Consider the following 27,091-nt stretch of genomic DNA (forward strand, 5'->3'; position numbering starts at 1 on the left):
CATAGCATTTATCAAAATTGTTATTACATAGTTATTTATATTTCTAAATGCCTTTCTCTTCCACTATAAATTTCAAAAGGGCATTGAGCATGTTGTATAAACAGTACTTTTTGCTCAGTGCCTAGACTGTCAGTGAATGTTTGATGAATCAATGAATGAATGAGTGATCATTTAAGAGATAACTGAATTATATACATTTATGGTTGACACTTTAAACTCATGCTGAAAATGTATACATACTCTAGGGACTCATTGGGATATATTACAGTGTAGTACAACAAAGCACAAATTTTCAATTCAAATGGAATGGATTTGGGACTTCCCTGGTAGTCTAGTGGTTAAGACCCCCACACTCCCACTGCATGAGGCCCAGGTTCAGTCCCTGGTCAGGGAACTAGACCTTGTGTGCCATAATGAAGACCCCACAACTAAGACCTGGCACAGTCAAAAAAAAAAAAAAGAAGAAGAATAGAATAGAAGAATAAAACAAATAAAATTTTTTTTAATGGAATGAATTTAATGTCAGATCTGGCATTTCATAAATTGTGTGATCAAAGACAAGTGAAATGAGCTCTCTAACCATCTGTTTACTCATCTGTAGAATATGAACAATTGCAGTGTATCAAATATTAAAGATAATGCATTCAAAAGTATGCAGCACAGTCATGGCATGGAGCAAAGTCTTAATGTGGTGGTATTACCACTTATTAACATTTAATATAGCTTTTTAAGTGAATTATATAAATCTAAGTTATCCAAGGGCTTTTAAAAATTGACAACAGAAATCTAGTTTTAGCATATGCTAGCAATGATAACTCATCAATAATTTACAATAATAAAATGAATTTTCCAACACTTTCATGTCTATTTTTCCAATTTTAAACAAGTTATTCTCAATTAAATTTCATCATTCTTTATTCTGTACACTCCTTACAAATCCTTCACAATCACTCAAGAATCCTTCTCTGTTGGTCTTCATAACAATAATCTGAATTCATCAGTTCAATTCTCTCACCTAGATTGAATACTCTTCCCTCAGCAACTTTCATTTCATTATTGTCCCTATATTGTCCCTGTATTTCGTAACTTCAACCATTATCACAGTGGAAAAAGTAATCATTGCTGAAGTGTATTCTCCCTTCTGGACTATACTCTCTTCAAGGCTCTAATCTCTGCACAAAGAATTGGATCCAATCTAAATCTTTAATTTTTATTCATCCCTTTTGAGCATATACTGAGCATGATCTATTCTCCTCTATGATAGATCTATGATTTATTCTATGTTGAAGAGCTAACATATAAGGTGATAGTATTCCGAGATAGGGTCTTTGGGAGGTGATTAGGGATGGGATTCGTATGTGCCTGCATGCTCCAGTTGTGTCCAGCTCTTTGTCACCCATGGACTGTAGCCCCATGGAACTCCCCATGGAACTTTCCAAGCAAAAATACTGGAGTGAGTTGCCATTTTCTACTCCAAGGGATCTTCCCAATCCAGGGTTCGAACCTGCATCCCTTCCATCTCCTGCGTTGGCAGGCGTATTCTTTACCAACTGTGCCACCTGGGAAGCCCCAGTAATGGGATTAAGGTCCTTATACAAGGGACTCTGGAAAACTAACTCACCCCTTCAACATGTGAGGATACAAGGAATCAGCAGTCTGAAAGAGGGTCCTCACCTGACCATGTTGCACCCTAATCTCAGACTTTCAGCCTCCAGAACTGTAATCTTGTTACAGCCACCCAAAGGATCTTCAGCAATCTACATGGTAGACACTCATCTACATGGTAGACATTAATCTACATGGTAGACACTGTGCTGGGTTAGACTGTTACAAAACAGAGCACCATAGAGTGTCTAGTATCAAAGAGCTCACAGACTAAATAGGGGATGCAAAACTAGAAACAAATAATTATGAAAATTATAATAAGGTAAATACTACTGGCTTTATGAAAACACAGAAATAACAATATGTATGGCTATATGGTAACTAAACAGTGTAGTCATACAGGAAAACTAAGACAGCAAATTTATTTTGTAACGCTTGTAAGATCAATTCATAAAGTATGATTCCAGCACCAAAATGCATAGGAAAGGCTGTATATTAGATTGTGTTTAAGTTAAAATAAATTACAGTTACAATTTAAAAGATCTGTAAATCCAAACTTTTCTTCTTTACACCATTTAAAGTAATAATAGGAAACACCTGTTTGGTTAGATTTTATTCAGTACTTCAGGTCACCTGGAGAGACTACTGATACTCCAGAATGGTGAACTATTAGCATTAGCAATAGTTAACTATTAGCATCCACCAAACAAAACTCCAGACTGCCTTTATTAGTGCCATCTAGGAAAAGGCCAGAAAGGCTCTCTATAAAGAGAAGCTGACACACATTGGAAGGCACAATCGATAGTGGTTTATTAAGCCCTAAGTTGTAGAAAAGCACTGGAATTGGCTCCCTCTTCTCACAAATGGACAAAGTAAGGACCAGCAATAACCGATAATGTTCAGTGGCTCTCCCCAAATCAGAAGCACCCATGCTAAAATGACTCACTGGAATAAAAATAGAGTAGTCATAATAGGAACGTTTGGTGGGGGTGGAGACTAACTTTATCTCTGTTCTCACATCTATATAATATGAGCCCTAGAAACTATTGCCCAGCTATAGAATAAATCTGGAACTATGAAAAATATTCCTTTTTAATACAAGTTTTGCATCCCATTAGGGCAGGGACTTCATTTTTGTTCATCACATTTGCCCCATCTCAAGCCAAGTAAGTTCTAAGAAATATTTTTGAATGAATGAATAATGCATGAATGCATATTATGTAGAAGACTAGACTCAGGAGAATTTGGCAGCAAATCAACATACAATGTTTCTGCCCTAGTAGGGGATACAAGCAGACAAAAGTATTGCTTTGTATGAAGCAATTTTTTTTTTGTATCATAGGAATAAGGGGTTGGGAGAAATGGTTGCTTTAGCTAATGTGATTAGAGGGAAGGCCTCTGCAATGGAAAAGGTATACAGATATACTAGTATACAGATGTACTTAATATTTTGTATTTGCTATTTCAAGGTATTAACATATTCTGGCAACCACAGTTCCAATTTAAAGGCAGAGAAAAAGCTTAATGAGTTTATACAAGACTGTTTCAAGTAAAATGTATGTATATCAATCCACCTTTAAACAATGCGGAGGGGTTAGGTACACTGAGCCTTTGTGTGAATGAAAATCCCAGTATAACCTATCAGCCTCCGTATCCCAAGTTCCTCTCTATTGGAGAGTCCGTATCCACAGAGTCAACCAACCAGACTGTGTAGTGCTCTAGTATGTTATTTATTGAAAAAAATCCCTCTATAAGTGGACTGCTGCTGCTGCTGCTAAGTCACTTCAGTCGTGCCCGACTCTGTGCAACCCCATAGAAGGCAGCCCACCAGGCTCCCCCGTCCCTGGAATTCTCTGGGCAAGAACAGTGGAGTGGGTTGCCATTTCCTTCTCCAATATGTGAAAAGTGAAAGTGAAGTCTAGAGCAGTTCAAACACCTATTATTCAAGAATCAACTGTGTGTATATAGATATTACTAAAAATATTTCTATACAAATTTTGCCCTGAATGTTTTATTCAAATAGTATTCATTTTAGACTTCTCAGTCTGCCAATGTAAATCATTTTTCATACACACAGCTCCTCACAAAAAAACCTGTACAACATTAATTTAAAGATTTCTGAGGAGACTATGATTAAGCACCAAAATATTCTTTAAAAAAAAATGTTTTTTGAGAAGACATTTAGAACATCACGCTCTTTATTAGGCTGCCAAGATGAAAGGTGGGTATTTTCAGTTGTTAAATACATGGCAGCACTTGTGTCTGATAGAGGCTGCCAATGACTTTCATATCTGTCAGTCAAATGGTAAAAAAGAAAAGACAATCATTGAAATAAATCCTACATAATTGCAAACATTTGGCATGATAAGTGGTTTTAGTAGCCAATGGTGGCATGGATTCTCATGTGTTTTGGGTAGTTAGAACCCAAGAGTATTTCAGAGAAAGCACTATGCTATTTTCAGAATTTCAGTTATTTAATTTCTTGTAGCAAATGAAAGGAACAATCTCAATGTTTGGAAAAATGAAATTCTCAAGAATTTTTTTTTGGCTGCACCGGGTCTTAGTTGTAGCATGCCAACTCTTAGCTGAGGCATATAGGATCTAGTTCCCTGACCAGGGATTGAACCCAGATCCCCTGCATTGGGAGCATGGAGTCTTGGTGATTGTACTACCGGGGAAGTACTCCAAAAATGAAATTCTAAGATTTCTTTTTCTGCAGAGTGCAAAGTTCAAGTTAATATATGATATTATTTCAAATGACAAAAAAAGAGACATTCACCAAAATTTAAGTAGAATGTATCAATTGCAATCATGAAATCACTCTCCCCCAAAAGTCAAATATTAAAAGCAGACTAAATCACAAAGTTCCTTGTGGTCTGCTTACACATTTTGTAAGTCTAATGCCTCATTTGTTTCTAGTGGTATTTCTGAGTTTCCATTCATGTACTTGTATGCTCAGTCAACCCCATGGACTATAGCTCACCAGGCTCCTCTGTCCATGGGATTCTCCAGGCAAGAATACAGAAGTGAGTTGCCCCTTCCTCCTCTAGAGGATCTTCCCAACCCAGGGATTGAGCCTGTATCTCTTGTGGGCTCCTGCACTGGCAGATTCTTACCACTTGAGCCACTTGAGTTTCCTTATAAGCATTTAAATTTGGCATGAGGTTGAAAATGGGTTAGCATCTGTTGATGATGCTCTAAGTAGGGATATGAATTGTGAGCCCCTGATGAGAATGAGCCAATGACAATGACTGCCATTCTTTGTCGGCAACTCTGTCTTTTCCTACATCACTTTGGCTATACAGCATGGTTTCAACATCGTATCATAAAGAGTTTGTGTTGTAGTTTTAGGTTGTCTTTGTGTTTTGTTTTATTGCATATAGACAATAATATCTGTAAGAACATTATAAGAAGAGGAATAAGACAGGGGCACAACAATATATTGCAGCAAACAAAAACTAATAGAGCAAACTAAAAACTAATTTCCAGGATAGGGAATGATAAGATCAAAGAAAAATGGTGGGAACTGCAAGAGCATTATGAAAAAGTAGCTCTGGACTCCTGGACTAAGTCTTAGAATTGCTAAAGAATCTTTGGAAAACAAAATCAGCATGCTTTTAAAGTCTTCAAAATCCAAGCCCATGAGCCAAAAGGATTATAAAATTTGGTCAGGTGTGTCTTATTGAGTTGATACTTCCCAATGATAGATATTAATAAAAACTGCATTGGATTAAGAAATACAGTATCAATATTTCAAGCTGAAATAAGAACTATGTTCATTCAGATTATGTCAACAACTAAGGTATAATAATGCAACTCACATGTTAATAGAAAAGCTATAGAAATCATGAAAATATCTTTGCTGTTGTTATGATCTGATATTCATACAAGTACTTAATACTATGTTTCCTATATTAATTATAAGCAAACACAGCTAAGAGAGATTCTAGTCTACATTTTAGAAACCTATAAACTCTTTTTATAAAAGACTATCATGGAAGAGGTTTTAATATCTATATTTGACATACTGAAAAAATATTTAGTAGCGTTTAATTCTAAGACATCCAAGAATTACTTATAGAATGTTTTAAGAATTAAGAGTCAGGATCTATCTTTTCTTGGGCTAATCACTAACAAGCTATGTGAATTTGGAAATTTTAGTTAACTTTCTTAAAGTCAAATTTTCTTCTTTTCCAAAATGGAAATATGTTATAGGCCATTGAAATAAAAATAATATACTACCTGCAGACAGCTTGGCACTTGATAACACATAGTATTATGAATAATTTTTTTTAAAAAAATTATTAACCCACTGGAATACAACAAAAAAGAGAGTATTATTTAAAACTTTATATATATTTTAAAAAACTTTTCCTCCAGGGTCTTCTCTGGTGGTCCAGTGGTTAAGAATCTGCCTGCCAATGCAGGGTACACAGGCTCGATCTCTGGCTGGGGGCTAGTACACATGCCTCTGGGCAACACCTCCTGAACCCACACTCCTGTTTTCTACCACACAAGAGAAGCCACCACAATGAAAAGCCTGCACACCACAACTAGAGTGTAGCCCCTGCTCACCGCAACCAGAGAAAGTTCACACACAGGAACAAAGCCCCACTGTAGCCAATTAGATAGATAGATGATGATAGATAGACAATAGATAAAGAAAATTTTTTTAAACCATTACTCATAAAAAAAAAATTCTTCCTCTGTCTAGAATCATAGTTCCTATAAAATACGAATCACAAGATTGGAAAATAATGGCAACTTTAAAAAAAGGCAGTGACTATTTCTATTTATAGGGGAATGCTAAGACAGAAAGGAGGAGGAAATGGAGACAGAGAATGATAAAAGAGCAGGAAGGCAAAGAGGGAGAAATGACCGGTCACTATAAAATATCAGATTATTATTGTATTCAAAGTATTTGTGGAAAAAAATCCTCTTGTTCCCAAATGCATTCTGTTAACGTCCTTTGAGCATGAGATATTTATGCAGGGTTCTACAGATTACAGATTAACATTTTATGGTATCCTAAATTTATGCATTTTAAACAATTTCTGTGACACATTTCTTCCTTTGTCTTCCAATGTGCGCACAAAAACAGCAGAATGGGAACTGCTTCCTTTACTAAGGGCAAACTGAGGTTGAAACAAAGATAACCTTTCTACTAATACTAAACCAGGAAAGATTATTAATAGATTTACAGTTGAGTGGTATGGCTTGGTCATAGTTTCTTCTTTAATACTCAAAAGGTGGAAGCTGACTATTCCTAACCATGGTCTCCATTTTCTGTATAAAGTAATAAGCAAAGAGGTCAGGGGTACTTGACTTGTATAGACCCATTTTGGAAATAGGAACAAAATTTTCTAAGTTGTTTGAAATCAGGAATTATTTTCTCATAGTCTACATATTCTCTGAAAAACAATATATCAAAAGTCTATGCACCCAAGGAGTAATATTTGGATTAACCTAGTGTGTCTGGTGCTACACAAAGCTGACATCTCTCTTAAATCCATGTAATCAAATTCATAATATAATACATATCCAAAGTGGGTACTATCTGTTAAGTTAATTAAGCAGGGACACCATGACTGTAGAGGTCTATGTGCTATGGAGGTCTATGTAGACACACCAAAATCTAAGCCTGTGCCTCACAGTTATAAAATCAAAACACCAAAGACAGCCCATCAGAAACTGCCAACTAGGCTTTGAGCTGTATGCAGGTGATAATTTCCTTACTTTGCTTCTGCTTTTTCTCTATAAAATTTCTCCCCAAGTACCTTTTGGTGGAGCCGTCTTAACCACTTCCGGTTTGGTGCTAATTCCAATAGTTTTTTTGCTCAAATTCCTAAGAATTTTGATATGTCTCAGTTTATCTTTTAGCTTTCCTATTGTATCTTCAGCTGAATCTCCTGAGCACCCCTATAATTCTGAAGGTAACAATGAAAAAAAAAATGAAAATGTTAGTCACTTAATCATGTCCAACTCTTTGCAACTCCATGGACCTGGTCAGGATCCTCTGTCCATGGAATTCTCTAGGCAAGAATACAGGAGTGGGTAGCTAGTCACTTCTCCAGGGGATCTTCCTGACGCAGGGATCGAACCTGGGTCTCCTGCATTCCAAGCAGATTCTTTACCACCTGAGCCACCAAGGAAGCCCCAAGGTAACAATTTCCTGCAATAAATTCCTTTACTGTACACATATTTTGTCACCAAATATAAGAGATGCACATAGTCTAAATATTCTGTACAGTAACTTAATCAAAAGAGGCCTGGAAAAATTTCGTTCCAAATATTAGCAAAAAGAAAATGATCAACCTCATATTTCAATAATGAAGATTTTCTAAGTTAAAGTTTTTCCTCTTTGTTTCTCAATATTAACGCTAGGGAAAATAAGTTCATTTGAGGAAAAAGGATGTATTCATGTTTAATTTCTTGGAAATAACATAATTCTACATAGGTCTTAATTTAGATATTATACAGTTTTGATCATTTTACCTCATGGCCTCATGAAGCTTGAGCTTCATTTATTTAAAAATTGCTTAATCAATTTTTAACAGAAAAAAGTAAAACCTAAGAAAAACAAAACTCACATTCAGCATACTCTACACAATTGTTTCAAAGTAAGTGCCTTTTGATTGAAATTTGTGAAGTAATTGTTTAGAAATTTAAATATATACAGATGTTGAAGCTGAAACTCCAATACTTTGGCCACCTGATGCAAAGAGCTGACTCATTTGAAAAGACCCTGATGCTGGGAAAGATTGAGGGCAGACAGAGAAGGGGCCAACAGAGGATGAGATGGTTGGATGGCCTCACCGACTCAATGGACGTGAGTTTGGGTAGACTCCGAGAGTTGGTGATGGACAGGGAGGCCTGGCGTGCTGCAGTCCATGGGGTCGCAGAGAGTCTGACACGACTGAGCAACTAAACTGAACTGAAACTGAAGATACAAAGTATGAACTCAGGGTAAATTTTTCTGAGTAACACTGATTTCAGGTATGTCATTATTATCGTATATAAAGATCTTAGAACAGGAATGTTTGAGAGTTCAGGAGTTTCTAAGTTTGGTATATATACTTCCTATCTCAAAAAAAGGATATAGTGATATACCACTGAGAAATTCACCAGCTTAAATATCTGGAAACTCTAAAGGATTTGCTCAGGGAAATGTTTATTTCTGATGGAAAGATAAATCAAGTCACAAACATTCCCTTTGCCATTTCTGGATTACACAGTCTTTAGTTTCCATATCCATAAAATTAGACACCATCTGAAGTGTAGGTATGTTTCAGGAAATTATAACACAACTCCTCACAAACTCTTCACAGAATTTTCTATTGTTTATCTGACACTTGGATTTGCAACTGTAAAATGAGTTTCAAACTGATGAAAAATGCAGGAATTTATTTCTAGAGTATTAAGTGAAAAAGTGGTGTGCAAGTAATTAATTAGTAAAGTAAAGGACATTTTAATATTCTCTAATGGTAAAAGTATTAGACTGTGCTCTCGTTTATTGCACTCTATGATTTGTAATGTGTTCTACCACAAGCTCACTTTGTATATAAAACCAAGGAATTTGTTTCAGCTGGATTGCCAGTGGAAAGAGAATTGAGGAAATAAGTCACAAAGGCAATGTTAATAAGGGGCAGAAATTCAAGTTCTGATAGTACATTTTGTACCTGGATATAGCAGAGAACTTTCCAATTAGAGCCAACAAGTAGAAAGCTGATAACTCCAAGATGAGATTTATAGGGAGAGGTCAGCAGCCTATAATGAGAATTTGGAGCACAGACATCCAGCTGTAACACCTTTAGTATAAGTATAGCTTCTAATGGCAAAAGCTAATGGCTCCATGACAATAATAAATAATAGTGAGAGAATATTCTAGCCTCAGGCCTCAGATAGGGAACTCGGGTGGTATTATACGATTTTCAATAACACTAGCTAAAGGCGAGTTCTAAAGAAGTAGTTTCATTCCTGAAGAGCGTCAGCTACACTAGAATTTGGGAAATCACAATAGGTAAGGAACAATCTTTCAGCTGAATCCCATCCTTTCCTCAAAGGAATTTACATTTAGGCTTGTCCTCACAAAGAAGAAGGAAGGAAGGAAGGGATGGAAGGAGGGAGGGAGGAAGGGAATCACTGCTCATATTCCCATCCTTCACTGTATACCATTCAATAAAAATTTAAAAGCAAATGATACTTCAAAGCATTAGAATTCACTTTGTGTGTGTACCTACCAAGATACTCTTGAAGCACTTGTAATGTGTACAGTGTATATTGGGATACCTGGAGTTGCACCCTGCACAACCTACAAGGTCATTTACATGCAGCCCTGAAGTAACAGTTAAGAACATGCACTCAAGAGTTGGCAGATCTGAAATCAAGTGATCCTAACCCTGTGACTGTGGGCAAGTTAAAGAAACTGGCTAAGTTTAGTTTCCACATCCATGAAATGGAGATAATATGAACCACCATCAAAGGTTACTGGAACAATAAATGCATATAAAACACACAGGACACTGCCTGGCAGATGTGAGTGAGCTACAGCACTCATTTAATTTATTATCACCACAGAGCAACTTTTGTGGTAAGTGTCACAAAAGTATATGGAGCTATGTGCTTGAATATGATTGAATATGAGGCCCCTGGAATTTTAGGCTTCAAACCCCGTTGCTAAACATTAATTAGCCATATCTAACCTTTACCATGAAAACATATATATAATATGACATGCCTTTGTGATCTCATACTAACTGATAAGGCTAGTACTGTGCTAGGGTCTAAGTATCTGTAACCTTAGCAACCACACTGCACAAACTGCACATCCCCAAGTGCCACAGCTTCCCCAGAGCCCAGGAAAATAGAATAGAGCAGGGTAGGGTAGAACTGATAATAGCAAATATAAGCACAGTGATGTATTAACCAAGAAGACAGCCTAGTTTTATAAAAAGAAAATAAAGTACAAGCACTCTGTAGATTTTTTTTTTTTTTTTTTTGAGCATTTGTACAAGGACCAGGAAAACATAGTTGGAAGTCTCATCATATCGACCCCAAGACTGACAGCAAAGTTATTATTCTTCAGTGCAGCCGAGGCCTAGAAGTAAGGTAGATTATTAACAGCAGGATGGATCCTTCACCTTTAGGTAACTTTCATACAAACCCTTGTCTCTTCCTAATGCCAATGCCTATCAGCCCATTAATCACAGCAGCCTCTTCCCACAGTTCTCTCTTCAAATCTTACTCCCCAAGTGTGTCTCAGCCCAAATTCCATCTGTATTTAGTTGCTACCTTTCAGTTGAATTCCATCACACTGCTGGCTGCTCCTCTTGCCATTTTACAAATGAAAAAGAAATATGCTGTTATTCCAGTAAAACTGCAGTGGTTCTTAACCTGGGTAGTTTTGTTTCCCCGAGGATGTCTGGCAATATGTGGAGACTTATTTGGCTGTCACAGCTGGGAGGGTGCTACTGGCTTCCAGTGGACAGAGGCAGTGCCAGGACTGTGACAGGCATGGGAGGTTCCCAGAGCTCCAAATTTAAGGAGGCACTTACTCACTCTTAGGGTTATCCACACTCAAGATTAAAGTTCACATGACCCCGAGAGTGATTGCCTCCTTAAACACCATGGCCTACCTGCCTCCCTTGCCTCCCTCTAATCTTAGCCCTGGGTTGAGGCCAGGGCTGCCTCTAAACATCCCCCGAAAAGGAATTATCCAGTCTAAAATATCAACAATATTGAGACCAAGAAACCTAGATCAGTTTCAAGAATCTAAAGAAAATCAAGGCTGGAAACAGGATTCCCTCCCTTTTCCACTTTAAGTTACAAATTTAAATGCACACTTTGTTAAATCTAACATCTCTAACAGTGAAGTAATACCAAATTCTAATATTTAGCTTCAATCTGTTTTATTCTCAGGGCTTCCCAGGTGGTGCTGGTAGTAAAGAATGCCTGCTGATGCCTGAGACATGGGTTCCATCCCTGGGTTGGGAAGATTCCCCTGGAGGAGGGCATGGCATCCCACTCTAGTATTCCTGCCCAGAGAATCCTCTGGAGAGAGGAGCCTGGTGGGCTACAATCCATGCAGTTGCAAAGAGTTGGACACAACTGAGAAACAGCATGCATGCTTGAATTTTACTCCAATCCACATAAACTACAATGGAGGTAAATTAATTCAACCTTCTCTTTCCTGGCCTATGTACTTACGCCTCAGTTTTCTCTCTGCTAGTGTATCTTTCACTCAACTCATTTACCTCTAAGGCTCAGATGCAAAGCTACCTTCCTATCAACATGCGACTCCTCCCTTCTCAGATCTGTTTCTCTCTCTTGTGTATCTTTCTTTGTACTTATATTCCACTATAGTCATTTATTTGTTTTTTTTAATTCTCCCTATCCCTGACCCAACCTCTCCCACCAACCCACATACACACACATATAAACATGCAGACAAACACACACACACACTCATTTAACCTTACAATCATGAATCAGATTTTCTTTATATATATATATATATCCACAAAAACCTCTATGTAGTAGAGTACTTTGAGTAAAGTACTTAATGTATGTTTGAAATGAATTAGCGAGGAATTTATATATAATAATATTAATAATACAACATTAACCATAATATTTCCTGTTGATTATCTGAATCTTACTATAACTGCATTACTAGGCCTTATTAAATCCGATACCGATTTTCTTCTCCTGGCAGATGTCACCATCTATTTATTTATTTTTTTTGGTTGTGCTGGGTCTTCATTGCTGCACAAGCTTTTATTTAGTTGTAGCGAGTGGGAGCTACTCTTCGATCTGCTGCATAGGCTTCTCATTGTGGTGGTTTCTCCTGTAGCAGAGCACAGACTCTAGGGCATGCCAGCATCAATACTTGCAATCAAAAGTTGCAGCACATGGGCTCAGTAGTTGCAGCGTGCAGGCTCCACAGCACAGGCTAAGTAGTCGTGGTGCACGGGCTTAGTTGTTTCGTAGCATGTGGGATCTTCCCGGATCAGGGATCAGTGTCTCCTTGCAGTGGCAGGCAGATTCTTTACCACTAAGCCACCAGGGAAGCCTCTGTCTCCATCTATTTCAGGTTTGATTTCCCAGAATTCTTGAGGTTTATGTTCAGTAGGTAACTGACGACATTTTGCTACAAACAAAAGCTCAGAATGGAATGTATTTTCTTCCCAAAGGCCTATTCTAGCAGCAGAAGAGCTTATGTCTTTGCCTGAGCTATAAGCCTAAACTCAGGAAGAAAATAAATCCAGTTCCTAATAACTGTTGAAGAAATAGCCTTATAGTATATCAAACTCTTCAGGAATCCAAACTGATGCAGCAGGAAAACACATTTCCATCAATCTCTACCTCACTCTCAACCTTAAAACTAGTCTAAATTTAAAATTTCTAAGTTTGAATCTTAATCAAAAGTAAGCTGACTACCTAAGTATTTAATACACAGCGATAAATATCTCCTGTTTAAAAAGAATACAGTAAACATACAGTCAAGTCTTCCAGGTACTTGTCCTCGAAACAAATGTATTATATTTTACATTCTTATGTGACTTGACAAAAAGGAAACTGAAGTTCTTCCCCCATGGATACCAAGAAACTACTGATTTTAATCATTTAATCCTTTTATGAGAGAATTAGCTTAATGTTCAGCACCTGGAAAGGTACAAGTCTAAATTTACAAGTTTATTATGAAACAGTTATTGTGAAAAAATTATTGAAGATTAAATGCATACATATTCCATCAACATAATAACTTTCAAAACTTTAAGTCACAAAGTCACTCTGTTAGGTTTTATCATGGTACTATGTGATTCTATGCTAGTAAGAATCATTTTCACTGTTTAGTCCACAGCCATCAGTTGGGAGAAAGGAGATGATTTATCTGGAGCACCCCAGTCTGAGCCGAGAAATCTCAATGTGTGTTTCACTTGTTACGTAACAATCCTGCTAAGAGAGGTTTCACCACCAGGTTTTTGCAGGTAAGGAAACAATTTCAAAGAGGTTTGCAAGGTGCCAATTTTAATAACATTAGTAAACAGTGTTTCTGAATTATGATCTTCCAACTATATGTCAAAATACTGTTCAATATTACATTTTAATCAACGAAAGGCATAAAATCTGTTCAGTTTGAGTGTTTCACTAGTTAACCAATATATGCCACTTAATGTTGAGCACCAAGCAAGGACTATGAGCTTCCCTAAGAGGAAAGGTATCCCATCAAGGAAAGAGACCACCCCAGGGAGCCATCATTCTGTTGGAGGATTAGTGGTGTATAAAAAATGAAAAGGGACTTTCCTAGTGGCTATAAACAGTGAAGAATCAGCCTGACAATGTAGGAGACACAGGTTCAATCCCTGATGTGGGTTAAAACACACACACACACACACACACACACACACAGAAATGATGTGTTTTTTCCTCACTACTTAGTGGAGGAGACAGACATATAAGTAGACAATTATAGTCAAATGTGCTAAAAGTTACAACAGGGGTAGATTAAGTTCTTATGAAAGCAATATATGCTTCATATGGGACTGGCATGATTTCATAGAGGAAATGAGAATTGAACTGAGTCATGAAACACACAGTTAGGAGAAGGTTTGAGAAGTCAGTTCAGATATAAAGAGTAGAATGTTCAGAGGCATGATTCCTGATCTAGCTCTGCATAACATAGTTTACAGAAGAAATGGATTTTCACTTTATAGCTCAGGGCTTCCCTGATAGTTCAGTGGGTAAAGAATCCACCTGCAATGCAGGAGACCTGGGTTCGATCCCTGGGATGGGAAGATCCTCTGGAGAAGGGATAGGCTACCCACTCCAGTATTCTGGCCTGGAGAATTCCATGGACTATATTGTCCATGGGGTCACAAAGAGTCAGACACGACTGAGTGACTTTCACACATCACATACTCATTTTTAAGTTACCAAGGGCCTAGAAATAGCTCAGAACATAACTGTATGTACTAATTAATTTGTGGAGAATTAGACTGAGTCCAGACCTTTACTTTTATGTCACGTGTTTATGTCTTAAAAAACAAACAAAACCACCAGAAAGAAAAAAAGTCAAAAACCAAAAACAACCTCAGGCATTTAAAAGGATGGAGAAAATGATTCCTTGAAATGTTTTAGGATTTCCTAGAATTATTTAGTCAAAGAATAAAACATTCTTCTATAAATATTTATGATTCTACTTCTATAATCTGCAATTACAGCTACTAACATATTCTGTTTTACCTCATTTTTGCTCCTCCTATATAATAGGGTTTCATATATAACAGATTGTCAACAAGTATATGACTGGACTTCTCTGGTGGTACAGTGGATAAGAATCTGTCTGCCAATGCAGCGGACACAGGTTCAATCTCTAGTCCGGGAGGATGCCACATTCTGTGGGGCAACTAAGCCCATGTGCCACAACTACTGGAGCCCACTCAACTCTAGGACACTTGAGTCACAATAAGGAGCTCCTGTGCTGCAACTACTGAGCCTGGATGCTGCAAGTACTGAAGCCCATGTGCCTAAAGCCTATGCTCCACAAGAGAGGCCATAGCAGTGAAAGCCTGTGCACCGAAACAGAGTAGGCCCAGCTCACCTCAACTAGAAAAAGCCCACGCACAGTAACAAAGACCTAGTGAAGCCAATAAATAAATAAATGAAATAAGTATATGATTAATTGCTACAGGAAAATTTTCAGGTATAAGATGCTACATAATATAGCTCAGTCAATGTATTTTTTTTTAAATCTATCTTTTTAGGTAACAATTCTATTATTCAAGTATGCTTGCATTCATGCTAAGTTGCTTCAGTCATGTCTGACTCTTTGCAACCCTATGGACTGTAGCCCACCAGGCTCCTCTGTCCATGGGATTCTCCAGGCAAGAATACTGGAGTGGGTTGCCATGCCCTCCTCCAAGGAATCTTCTTGACCCAGGGACTGAACCTTTGTCCTTTTTGTCTCCAGCACTGGTAGGCAGGTTCTTTACCACTAGTGCCACCTGAGAAGCCCCACGATTCAATTATATTTTTATATAAAAGAAACAATATTAAAAATGTTTTTCCCAAACTGACAAATTGTTTTGTTTCTATTTCACCAATCTATATTAGGCAAATTTGCTATTGCCTTTCTTTCTTTCAACCTGCTTCTCAACGATGAAGGAACACACCTAGGTAGACCTGCTAGTTACAACATACCTAGGTACCACATGATCCTAACCCCAGGCCGCAGCCAATTAGACCTGGGCTTACATCAAGTGAGGACAGGAAAGAAATAACTAATACTTACTGAGTAGCCACTATATCCAAAGCACTACTCTTGCTTTTTACTCTTCATATGCAGTCACTCATTTAACCCTCATCATAACTATGAGGTAGGGACTATTATCATCATTCTCATTTACTGATGAAGAAACTGTCACAGAATCATGAAGAAAGTTTCCTAGGATTACAAGGCTAGAAAGATTTGGAGCTGAGCTTCAAATCCAGCCAGTCTAGCTGCTTCTGCATGCAGAACCACTGATCTAGCCATTGCAGCATATTTTCCTTAAATAGTATACTACCATATTACCATCTATAGGTGAGGTGAAGACAAGTTTATCTTCTGTCTCAAAAATCTGAAGTGATACATGGAGAGACTGAGTCAGTGGGACGGTGCTGGACACTGAAAGTGTGAGGTAATTTTGCACTGCAACAGAAAGGAAAATCAAAAGACTATGAGGAAGATCAGGCCTGTGTTACCATTCCAGCCAGACCTAACAGACTTCCTGAAATTAGCCTCCAAGAAAAATCCCCTGGTTTTCCAATTACTGAGTTTATTACTTAATTTGTACAAGTCTCTGTCCTTTACAGTATAAAAATCCCTCCATTGAAAGCAACTAAAAAATGTACATTAAAAAAATAGAAGTTTTATGTACATAAAAGTAGCTTTTTTTGGTACATAAAACTAGAAAGAAAGTAAGAACTATCCAGTAAATGAAACTAACTGAAAGGGGAACCCAAGTGGTTAAGACTACTTTATTCAGGTTTCCTCTTGGGACATTTGATGAAATAGATAGACTTGGACTTGAGATTTCACAGCCTTTGGGTGTTTGCAATAGATCACACAACCCAAGGTCAGCCAGAGATGGAAAATCTAAAGGGTGATATGCCCTCCTGTGACCCAATAAAACTATCGTCATTGTACCAGAAATAAGTTTGCAAGCTTGCAATGCTCCACATACACACATAACACAGCTGGCAACTGCAAAGGAACCAGTCTGCCTCTAAATTTGGCACTGGTGATAGGGAACAAAAAATATCACCTGACGATTCGTGACCAACAGTAATCCCTCACATGACTTTGCCCTCTAATATCATACTACCAAGGTGGTTCAAACATCTAAAAACAGCTTATAATATTAGGTAATGCCCCGACCCAGGAAAAAGGAAGTACAAATTCTCTCAACTAGAAATCCAACTTAGTTAAAGTTTCAAATAATTCTCAAATGATGAACATCCAAGTGACACTCATTTGCAAGGCATTATTAAGCAAAAACCAGAAGAAACTACAGATGTATAATCTGGTCCATAAATACATTAGATAGCTAAATTAAACATATAAATTGAGTACATTTTAAATAGGAAAGGATTAAAATATAATTAAAGAGTAAGGGACCATGAAGAACTGTATAAGAACTAAACATTAAAAAAATTTTTTTCCAAAATATAACTTACTAAAACCAAACAAAAGCAAAGCAAAGCAAATGGATAAAAAAAATATAAAACTTCCAATAGTGGTTAGCTCTGGGAAGGGGAGGAGTAACGAGGGGATAATAATCAAAGAATACGACCAGGAAGATGCACATAAGTAAGTTTCGATATTTGTTAATGTTCTAATTCTTGAATTGGTTGGTGAGTTTGTTAGTTTTAATTATATTAACATAATTAAATATAGCTATGAATGATGAGAGCATGTCACAACCTAAAGATTATGATTAGTCTTTAATTCAATTTTGAATACTTGTGGCCAAAAGACAAACAATAAATCAGTATATATTTTAAAAACAATTACAATAATTCATCACAATAAAGTAAAATTTTAAAATCATCTCAAAATTCTACCAAATTAAAAACTGAAGAAAAATGCCTTAATCTGGTATCTATAACAATAAAAAACTAAACAAAAACCTGTAACATCATACTTAATGCTAGCAGTTTGAGAGGTTAGATAGAATGTTATTCAAAAAAAGCAACATAGTATCCTCAAGGAATAGTTCTTCCTTTAAAATATAACAAGCTATACCAAATCCTTCATAGATTAAAAGCAAATAGAGGCCATGAAAGAAGACATGAATGGAGATAAATCACTCTCATGAATTAAAAGTTTCAATATCATAAGTAGATGCATGGATTCAACTGTAATGAAAAATCCCATTTTTTTAACCTGAAAACCTGAGTCTAAAATGTATTGAAAGATCAAAGGCCAAGAATAGCAAAGTTATTTGTGAAACAGAACCAGAGGAGTAGTATGTGCATGACTAAATATCAAGGCTCATTATAAAGCTGTGGTGACTGACAGTGAGAGGCACTAGTACCAAGATAGATGAATTCATCAAGGAATACAACAGAAAGTCAGGAAATGCACGCACACTCACAAATTATTTTAATTTCAAAACTAGTGTTATCAATCAGTAGGGGAAAAAAAAAAATGTTGCTCTAGGCCAACTCATCATCCATATGGGAAAATATGAGACTAAGTTTTCCCCTTACATCCTGAAGAAAAATGAACATAAGGTAAACATAATCACCCTTCCTGATAAAACACTGCCACAGCTGAGCTAGCCAATACAATAGACAATTGCCACAAGAGGCTATTTAAATTCAAATGTAAATTAATTGAAATTAAATTTTAAAATTTAGGTCCTCAATCACACCATTCACATGTCAACTGCTCAGCTGTAACATGTAGTTAGTGGCTACCATATTGGGCAGTGGCAAGTATAAAATAGTTCCATCATTGCATACAAGTCTATTGGACAGAACCAAGAGACATTTACAATAGTATCTTTGACCTTGGGGCCAGGAAAGGATGTATTAAGCAAGGAATAACAAATTAAACAAACAAAAAAAAAGGTGAAAATAACTGATGAATTTAGCTATTAAAATTCAGCACCATTTATCAAAAGACGCTATATAGAAAATAAAAAAGAAAGCCTTAACTTGAAGGAAGGTATATATAATATTTATATACCTATGTAATTTATTTATATGTATACATAAAGAATACATGAGGTATATAAAGACTCTTCCTAACCAACACAAAGATAATCATATAGAAAATTGATTAAAAAATATATCAGGTACTCCATTCTGATGACCAAAATAAATACAGTCTCATTTATCCTATCAATATATGAAATAGATTAGACTGAAATGTTTGACAAATTTCTGTGTTCTGTTTTAAATCAGCAAGAGTAGGAGGGGGACAACATATTTTTCAGCCTAGAAGGAAGATTACACTGGTTTGGACAGTATCACAGCAACATATAAGTAGGCTGATAATAATGTTTGAACGTGTAATTAAATAGATATTTCTAATGTTAGCTTATCCTTTATTAAAAGACAGTTCTCTAGCTTAGTTAACAATTTATCTTTACCTTACTTGAGCACACACACTTGGGAGGCACATAAGACATTTATGTAGAATGTGGTGGTAATGAGGGAATTAATTTCATATTTGTTTCAATCCAAAGAGTCAGAGAACACAAGATGTGTGTGACAGGGGGGTGGAATGGAAAATGTAGATTAAGTTGCAAATATGAGGAAATACTGAAAATACAACTGAAATGCAATTTCCTCAATGCAAAGACAAATTTCTATCCCTGAATTAACATGAGTAGGTATTTCTTTGTGTACCGTCCACTTCCTGACCCTTGCCCTAATGGAGAGAATAAAAACATGAAAATCATACTTTCCTACCTTCTGTATAGAAAAAGAAGTTTCATATTTTAAAAAAACAAATTTACAAAACTTGTGTTTATATACCTTAAACACTGAAACAAAACTATACTCCTACCACATACCCAAGTTGTCTAATTTGAACTAAGTCTTAGTTTTAACCAAAAAAAGAAACAATTAAGGAATTTTGGCCTTTTATTGTGGTATATTAAAAAACAACAAAAATACTAAACAACTTCAAAAAAAGTTTAAACTAACTATTAATTAGCATCACAATATGTCAAACAGTAACGTGATAGTTTGATCATACACAGCCAAGGCAGTATGAGTCCATGCCAATGATTCTAGAAGTTGACTCTGTTTGCCAGAAAGAAACAAACAGTGCAGAACAGTCTGTGGGTAAATTTCAAGAAACTATGACATGATTTCACCTCTCAAGGTCCTTGTAATTTAAGAATGAGAGAAAACAATTGGCAGCTTGGCAATTCTGATACATCTAAATAGCATTAGACATCTTCAAAAAAAAATGGGACATTTGAATCAGATTAAATATTAGAGGACATATGAGTATTACTAGTCATAATTAGGAAGAGTTCATGCCATGAATCAGGATTATGGACCCACTGATGGAAATGTATGATGGGTGATAACCTTAAATCTAGGTAAGGTTGCAGCCACCACCATCATGATCTACTCTAGAGTAGCAGGGCTTCAGCTTCTGGGCCAAGGAAATTTATTTATTAGAAAATAAATGTGTTTATCAGAAAGTTATTTATTAGAAAATAAATACAAATTTAAGTTTTTTGCTAGTTGCTTTATAACCACAAAAAACTAGTACAGAGAATGCCCTGTACAAAACAACACAATAAACGTTCAAAGATCAAGGTGTTTCCTTAGGCAAGGCTGTAGACTTCAGTCTCTAGTATTTGAAATTTAGGCTGCAGTCCTTGTTTTTTGACAGATCTCTGACTGTGTGGCACAGTCCATGCTTTTAACCAGATTTTAACAGGAGAATGGACACTTGGCCTGGGGAGAAACAGATGAAGTGTTTGATTTCATGGATTGTTTCAAGGATTCCTCTACCCAGAGAAGACTGTAAACAGCATTGTGGCATTCCAGTACTCACAGAGAACTAGGGTTCTAGAGATTTCTACAATCAGTATGTGAAGCCAAGCACAAAGCAGCCCTAAGAACAGAAGAACACGAGGTTGGGAGACGCAAGTTCATGAATGCAGGCAGGTAAGTCACATTGAAAGAAAACAGGTCTAGACTTGAGGGAGCTACAGTGGAAACCCATGGGTCAACCATGTGGACCAAGTCTTAAATGTTGTTGAAAAATACTGCTAAAAGCTAATCCCTCCTTTAGCTTAATGGGGCACCCCATTCTAGCTTAGCCTCACTGCTTCTGAGGATCCTGAGCAGGGACTATTTAATTACATAGTCTGCCTCTATTCAGATTGATCTGTAAAGCCAAATTACACTTGGGTTGAGCTTGCAAATATAATCAGTGGGCCAATTGCATAGCTAAGGAAAGCCAAAGAAAGGCTGTAGACTCAGACACTGGTGTGAAGCACAATTTTTTAAAGTAATATTATGAATAGTAATAAAATATTACAAATATTTCTCCCAGTTTGGAAGGCGTGAACTTTTGTACATAATTTTATGTTCTGATCAATAATCCAATATGATTCCCTTCTGAGATGTATTCTTATTGTATATTTTATTTTTCTTCCTCACAAAAGTTTGCCTCCTACTTCCTCCACTGCTACACATGCCCTGATTCATTTTCTTGTGAATTTTTTTTCTTGCCCTTCAAAGAAGACACACATGTCTAATTCAATACTGTCTTTATAGTAGTAAAATTACAGATATTGTTCTTTCCACAAAACCAAGAACAGGAAGTGATCAGAAGGACCTTCATCATCAACTTCCCTAGCTAATAAAAATGCCAAGAAAAATGTTATAACTTCTTGAATACCACATAGCAAAAACTGTTCTAAATCCATAAGTAAGGCACTCAGTTGATGCCTACATCCTTAATATTAATTCCAATGCAGATCACACTGTACTGTCTTCATATGCAATATTTTATAAACACATCTCATTATAAATTCAGTAATTACTTGGACCTGTTCAGAAGAAAGGGTTTTCATATGAAGCAGTAAATAATTTCCAAGTTGATGTGTTGTGCTTTGCATCTAGGGTCCCAACTATGAATCTATAATAACATTCAGAGTTCTTCATGTAGGCAAAACCCAGAATAAAGTGAATAATGAAATCGATCTCATGGGCAGGTTATCTATGTTTGCAAGAAATCAAAATTCACTCAATTTAGTTTAAAGAAAGGGCTTCCCAGGTGGCGCTAGTGGTAAAGAATTGCCTGCCAATGCAGGAGGAGGAGGTCCATTTCTGGATCAGGAAGATTCCCTGGAGGAGGGCAAGACAACCCACTCCTGTACTCTTGCCTGGAGAATCCCATGAACAGAGGAGCCTGGCGGGCTACAGTCCATAGGTTCACAAAGAGTTGGACATGACTGAAGCGACTTAGCATGAACACAGGGACAGCTTTAGGAAAAGGGAAAGAAAAACAAAAACAGGATCAACACAGAACTCGGCTGCAGGGTTGTTAGGCAGCTGTCTTCTCTGTGTGTATAGAGCCCTGAATGGTTCAGATGCTGAGTATAAGCTAAAAAATAAAATGAGAACTCCCAGGTTAGAATGTCTAGTCACAAATATTATCTCCATTATTTATGATCTTTGTGAACTTCAAGATGTGGGTGCCTGGTTGCTAAGTCATGTCCGACTCTTTGCAACCTCATGGAATGCAGCCTTCTGGACTCCTCTGTCCATGGGAATTTCCAGGCAAGAATACTGGAGTGGGTTGCCATTCTCTTCTCCAGGGGATCTTCCTGACCCAGGGATGGAACCCCTGTCTCCTGCATCTCCTGCATTAGCAGGTAGATTCTTTACCACTGAGCCAGTTTAAGAATCTGCCTGTCAAGGCAGGGGACACAGGTTCATCCCTGGTCCAGCAAGATCCCACGTGTCTTGGGGCAACTAAGCCTGGGTGCCACAACTACTGAAGCCCTAGCACCCTAGAACCTGTGCTCTGCAATAAGAGAAGCCACTGTAATGAGAATCCTGCACACCGCAAGGAGAGAAAGCCTGAGCATAGCTACAAAGACCCACAATAGCCAAAAATAAATAAATTATTTTTTAAAAAAAAGAAAAGCAGTAGCAGCACTATTCTTACAGTATTAGACAAGATACCACAGATAAAGTGCTTAGAATAGTGTCTGAGACAGTAGGCATTCAATAAATGAAAGTCATTATGATAACATAGTTGTAATTGCTTGTCCTGAGCATTTGCTCCATCTCTCTCTGCCTGGCAGCTTCCTCTATTTGCCCAGGCCAAACAGCCACTAGATCAGAGTTACCAATTTCTTACAACTTCAGTGCCCATGATTTCTGATTTCCTCAGCCCACATCACATGATGTACACGTGGTTATCCTCACTGGGTCTGCAGATTTCCTTAGGATCTGTCAGCAGAAGTTAAAGACCTGCCTTTCTGATATGAATGTTTCCAATTCACAGATTAATAAAATTCACAGGTGTTTTCCCTCTTAGGCAATATTGAAATAAACTAACAAATGAAACTGGCTAAGAGAAATATGAGCTACTTGTAAGATGCTAAGTTCACTGTATGCCTGCACAGCTATCAATGGAAGCTACATAATCACTTTCAACAGATTTAGTAGGATTAACACATGGGGTGAAATATTGGGTTTAAATAACCTCTAAGTTCCTTTGAGTGCATGATTCAATTTACACAGACTGTAAAATTGCAAGTCTTCAATAAAAGTCTGCAATATAAATTTGTGTGTGCTCAGTCCCTTAGTCATGCCCAACTCAGGCTCCCCTGTCTGTGGGATTCGCCAGGCAAGAATACTGGAGAGGTTGCCATTTCCTCCTCCAGAGGATCTTCTCGACCCAGAGATCGAACCCATGTCTCTTGTGTCTCCCGCACCTGGGAAGCCCACAATTTAAATTTGCCTTCATTAAAATCATACTAATCTAAAAAGGAAGAGGGTTTACCTCACACATCAGATTAGGTAAAGACTAAATGTCCACTTCAAGAGAAAGTATCTGGTAAAATCTTCAAGTTTAAGTAAGAAGTCACTCAAAGACTTTAAATGTTCATTTAGATACAACCAGTCCATTCTGAAGGAGATCAGCCCTGGGATTTCTTTGGAAGGTATGATGCTAAAGCTGAAACTCCAGTACTTTGGCCACCTCATGCGAAGAGTTGACTCATTGGAAGACTCTGATGCTGGGAGGGATTGGGGACAGGAGGAGAAGGGGATGACAGAGGATGAGATGGCTGGATGACATCACTGATTCGATAGACGTGAGTCTGAGTGAACTCCAGGTGTTGGTGATGGACAGGGAGGCCTGGCATGCTGCGATTCATGGGGTCGCAAAGAGTCGGACACGACTGAACGACTGAACTGAACTGAACTGAACATGTAAAATCACCTCCACTCCAGTACTCTTGCCTGGAAAATCCCAGGGACAGAGGAGCCTAGTGGGCTGCCATCTATGGGATCGCACAGAGTCGGGCACGACTGAAGTGACTTAGCAGCAGCAGCAGCAACACGTAAAATATTTCAGGGTAACTGACAAGTTTAAAACAATTATAAAATAAAATTTCCCAGAAAATTTTCTTTATAATCAGGTGTTGTAAATGGGAACATATAGGTACAGGTAAAAAATATATATATAAATCACAAAATTATATTGGAAAAAAAATCTGCATAGAAAACACAGCCAATATCCAAGTAAAACAGTATTTCTAAGTCAAAGACATCACTTTTTGCACCAGAATTTAATGATAGATAGGCGATTCCCACAAAACCAAGGAAAAAGTGAAATGTAGGTAGGAAGATGGGGAATGATGATGTCAATGGTCAAAAGACACAACCTTTTCTCTTGAGACGTTCTTGACCTCAGTATGCGCATGTTATTAGAGATCACACACAATAAGAGTGTCATTACTGAACAATTAGTACTGTTAACTTCCATGCATTTGGACTTGGAGGGGAACATTCTACTTTAAAAGAATTAGCTTTTGCATGATCTTTATTTTCATTGCCTTGAAGGGTACGGGAAATGTGGAAGGAAAGTCTAGTGTGCTGATTAGTAGACTTCCAAACATTAGTCAACATTTAGGATATTTGTTCAGGGCCTTGAATGCAGGTGACTTTTACTCATCTTTTAGCCTCCTTATTATTTTTTTTATTTTTAATTGGAGGATAATTATTTTACAATACTGTGATGGTTTCTGCCATACACCAAAATGAATCAGCCATAGGTATACAATGACCCCTCCCTCTAAAATCTCCCTCCCATCTCCCTCCCGATTCCACCTCTCTTGGTGGTCACAGAGCACTGGCTTTGGGTTCCCTGTGTCATAAAGCAAATTTCCACTGGCTATCTACTTTACATATGGTAATGCATATGTTTCAATGCTATTCTCTGAAATCATCCCAGCTTCTCTCTCCCCAGCTGTGTTCAAAAGTCTGTTCTCTATGTCTGCATCTCCACTGCTGACCTGTAGATAGGTTCATCAGTACCATCTTTCTAGATTCCATATATAGAAGTGTTAATACATATCTGTCTTTCCCTTTCTGACTTACTTCACTTTGTATAAAAGGCTCTAGGTTCGTCCACCTCATTAGAACCAACTCAAATGCATTCCTTTTATAGCTGAGTAATATCCCATTGTGTATTAGCCGCATTACTGAGTACAACTATATTTTTAATTTCATTGGTCTCAATCATGCTAGAAAGTATGGAATGAGCTTATTTGGCAACACAACTAGCAAAAAAATACTAAGCATCTATATTTTTAAATCTATAATAACACAGAAATCTATATTGGTCAGCCATGTGGTTTAACAAATGTTTGAGTATGAGGTATAAACAATAAAGCTTTAGAATATGATGAGAAAAATGATCTAGGGATGCTGAGTTGCCTGTTTAAGGAAATCTATGAAGTATAGCAGAAAGCATATAAATTGTATTGATAATTATACAACTTAGTGATATGGCCACAAGCTATAAATGCTATACAGCTGTAAAAGGAAAGATAATTTTGGGTTACAGATGTCAGGGAATGGTTCCAATATTTTTTTCTTAATATTTTTGCAATACACAGTAAATGTCTTTCCTCCCACCAAAAAAAGAAAAACACATAAAACCCACACAATTACATAAAATGTGGTCAGTCAGTTAACAATAGTAAAATAAAGCTATAGTTTAGTAATTAAGAAGTTTTATCAAAGGAGTTCAAAATTTTAGAATGCCTCTATGTATAATGTGGCAATTCATGTAAATAAGAGGACAAAATGTCAGTAAAATAAATGTTTTCCTAATGATTAAAAACTTCAATGTTTAGGAAATCAAAGTTAGTCTATGAATAATAAACAAAATAACCATAATGACCTCACATGAGATGTGTTCATTTAGTTCTCTAATAATTAAGTTATATTTACAATATTTTGAGTAGATTAGGCCAGACCACAGGTCTCAAAAATTAACTCCCCACATCATTTTGCTTTTATTATGATTATATCAACAGAAAAATTTTAGTAATCCATATGACCCTGATGTTTTGAATTTTATTATGGAAAGAGACAGTGCCTACCTACTTTGTTATGCATTGTAAAATACCTTAGAATATATCACATGTTTGAACTATGGAAATTCAGGCACATGTCAGATTTATAAATAATATTTTCAAAATTCTAGTTTGTTTAATTAAACACAGAGGTTTTTCCTCCAGGCACTGTTTCCTCAGTGGTGCTCCATCAAGTGAAATTCTTTTCAAAAACGGCATCTATAATCAAGTTTGGAAAATTCTGAACTTAGGCATTACCCAAACAGACTGTAATTTGGACTATAATTTGTCCAAAGCCAAGTGGTGTTTTATGAGTACATTAATAATGATGAATGACGACTTCCCTGGTGGAGTAGTGGGTAATAATCTACCTGCCAATGCAGGGGACATGAGTCTGGGAAGATTCCACATGCTGAGCATAAATGTATATATATATATAAATGCCATATATAACATAAATGCCAGGAGCATAAATGTCTTCATGTTGCTTAGGACACTACTCGTTCAGCAACATGCCAAAGATGGATTTCTGGAGTAACGGCAACAGCATCCATGACACTATGAGAACTGGAACAGTCACCAAAGATACAAATGCCTGGTCACTTTGCTGGTATTATTACTATTGGCACAACTGTGTGACTACACGGTGTACTAGTTTCACAAAAGTAATAAATGCAGCATCTGAATGTCTGCCAATCTTGGCACACACTTCTCTCCACATACCCATTTTCAATTATATCAAGAAACTACTCCTACAAGAAAATGTGAAAAAAAAGAAAAAGGTAAAAGTCAGTGTCAAGTGAAGGAAAATAAAAGTTTTTAGTAGTGGTCACTAATATACTGGAAACAAAAATCAAGCTGTA

General features: G+C 36.9%; 1 protein-coding gene across 3 annotated transcripts in view; it reads right to left on the minus strand.

Annotated features, from left to right (window-relative positions):
* Positions 1-27,091, minus strand: part of SLC16A7 (solute carrier family 16 member 7) — a 191,729-nt gene that overhangs the window by 147,048 nt on the left and 17,590 nt on the right. The window contains exon 1 of one of the 3 annotated variants that reach the window (XM_052640391.1): positions 10,897-11,018. The exons of the other annotated variants lie outside the window; for them this stretch is intronic. The gene's annotated coding sequence lies outside the window, so the exon portion shown is untranslated. Of the gene's footprint in view, positions 1-10,896; positions 11,019-27,091 lie in introns of those variants that run through there. 3 annotated transcript variants of the gene reach the window in all.

Source organism: Budorcas taxicolor, chromosome 5 (genome assembly GCF_023091745.1).
Source record: "Budorcas taxicolor isolate Tak-1 chromosome 5, Takin1.1, whole genome shotgun sequence".
Taxonomy (NCBI): domain Eukaryota; kingdom Metazoa; phylum Chordata; class Mammalia; order Artiodactyla; family Bovidae; genus Budorcas; species Budorcas taxicolor.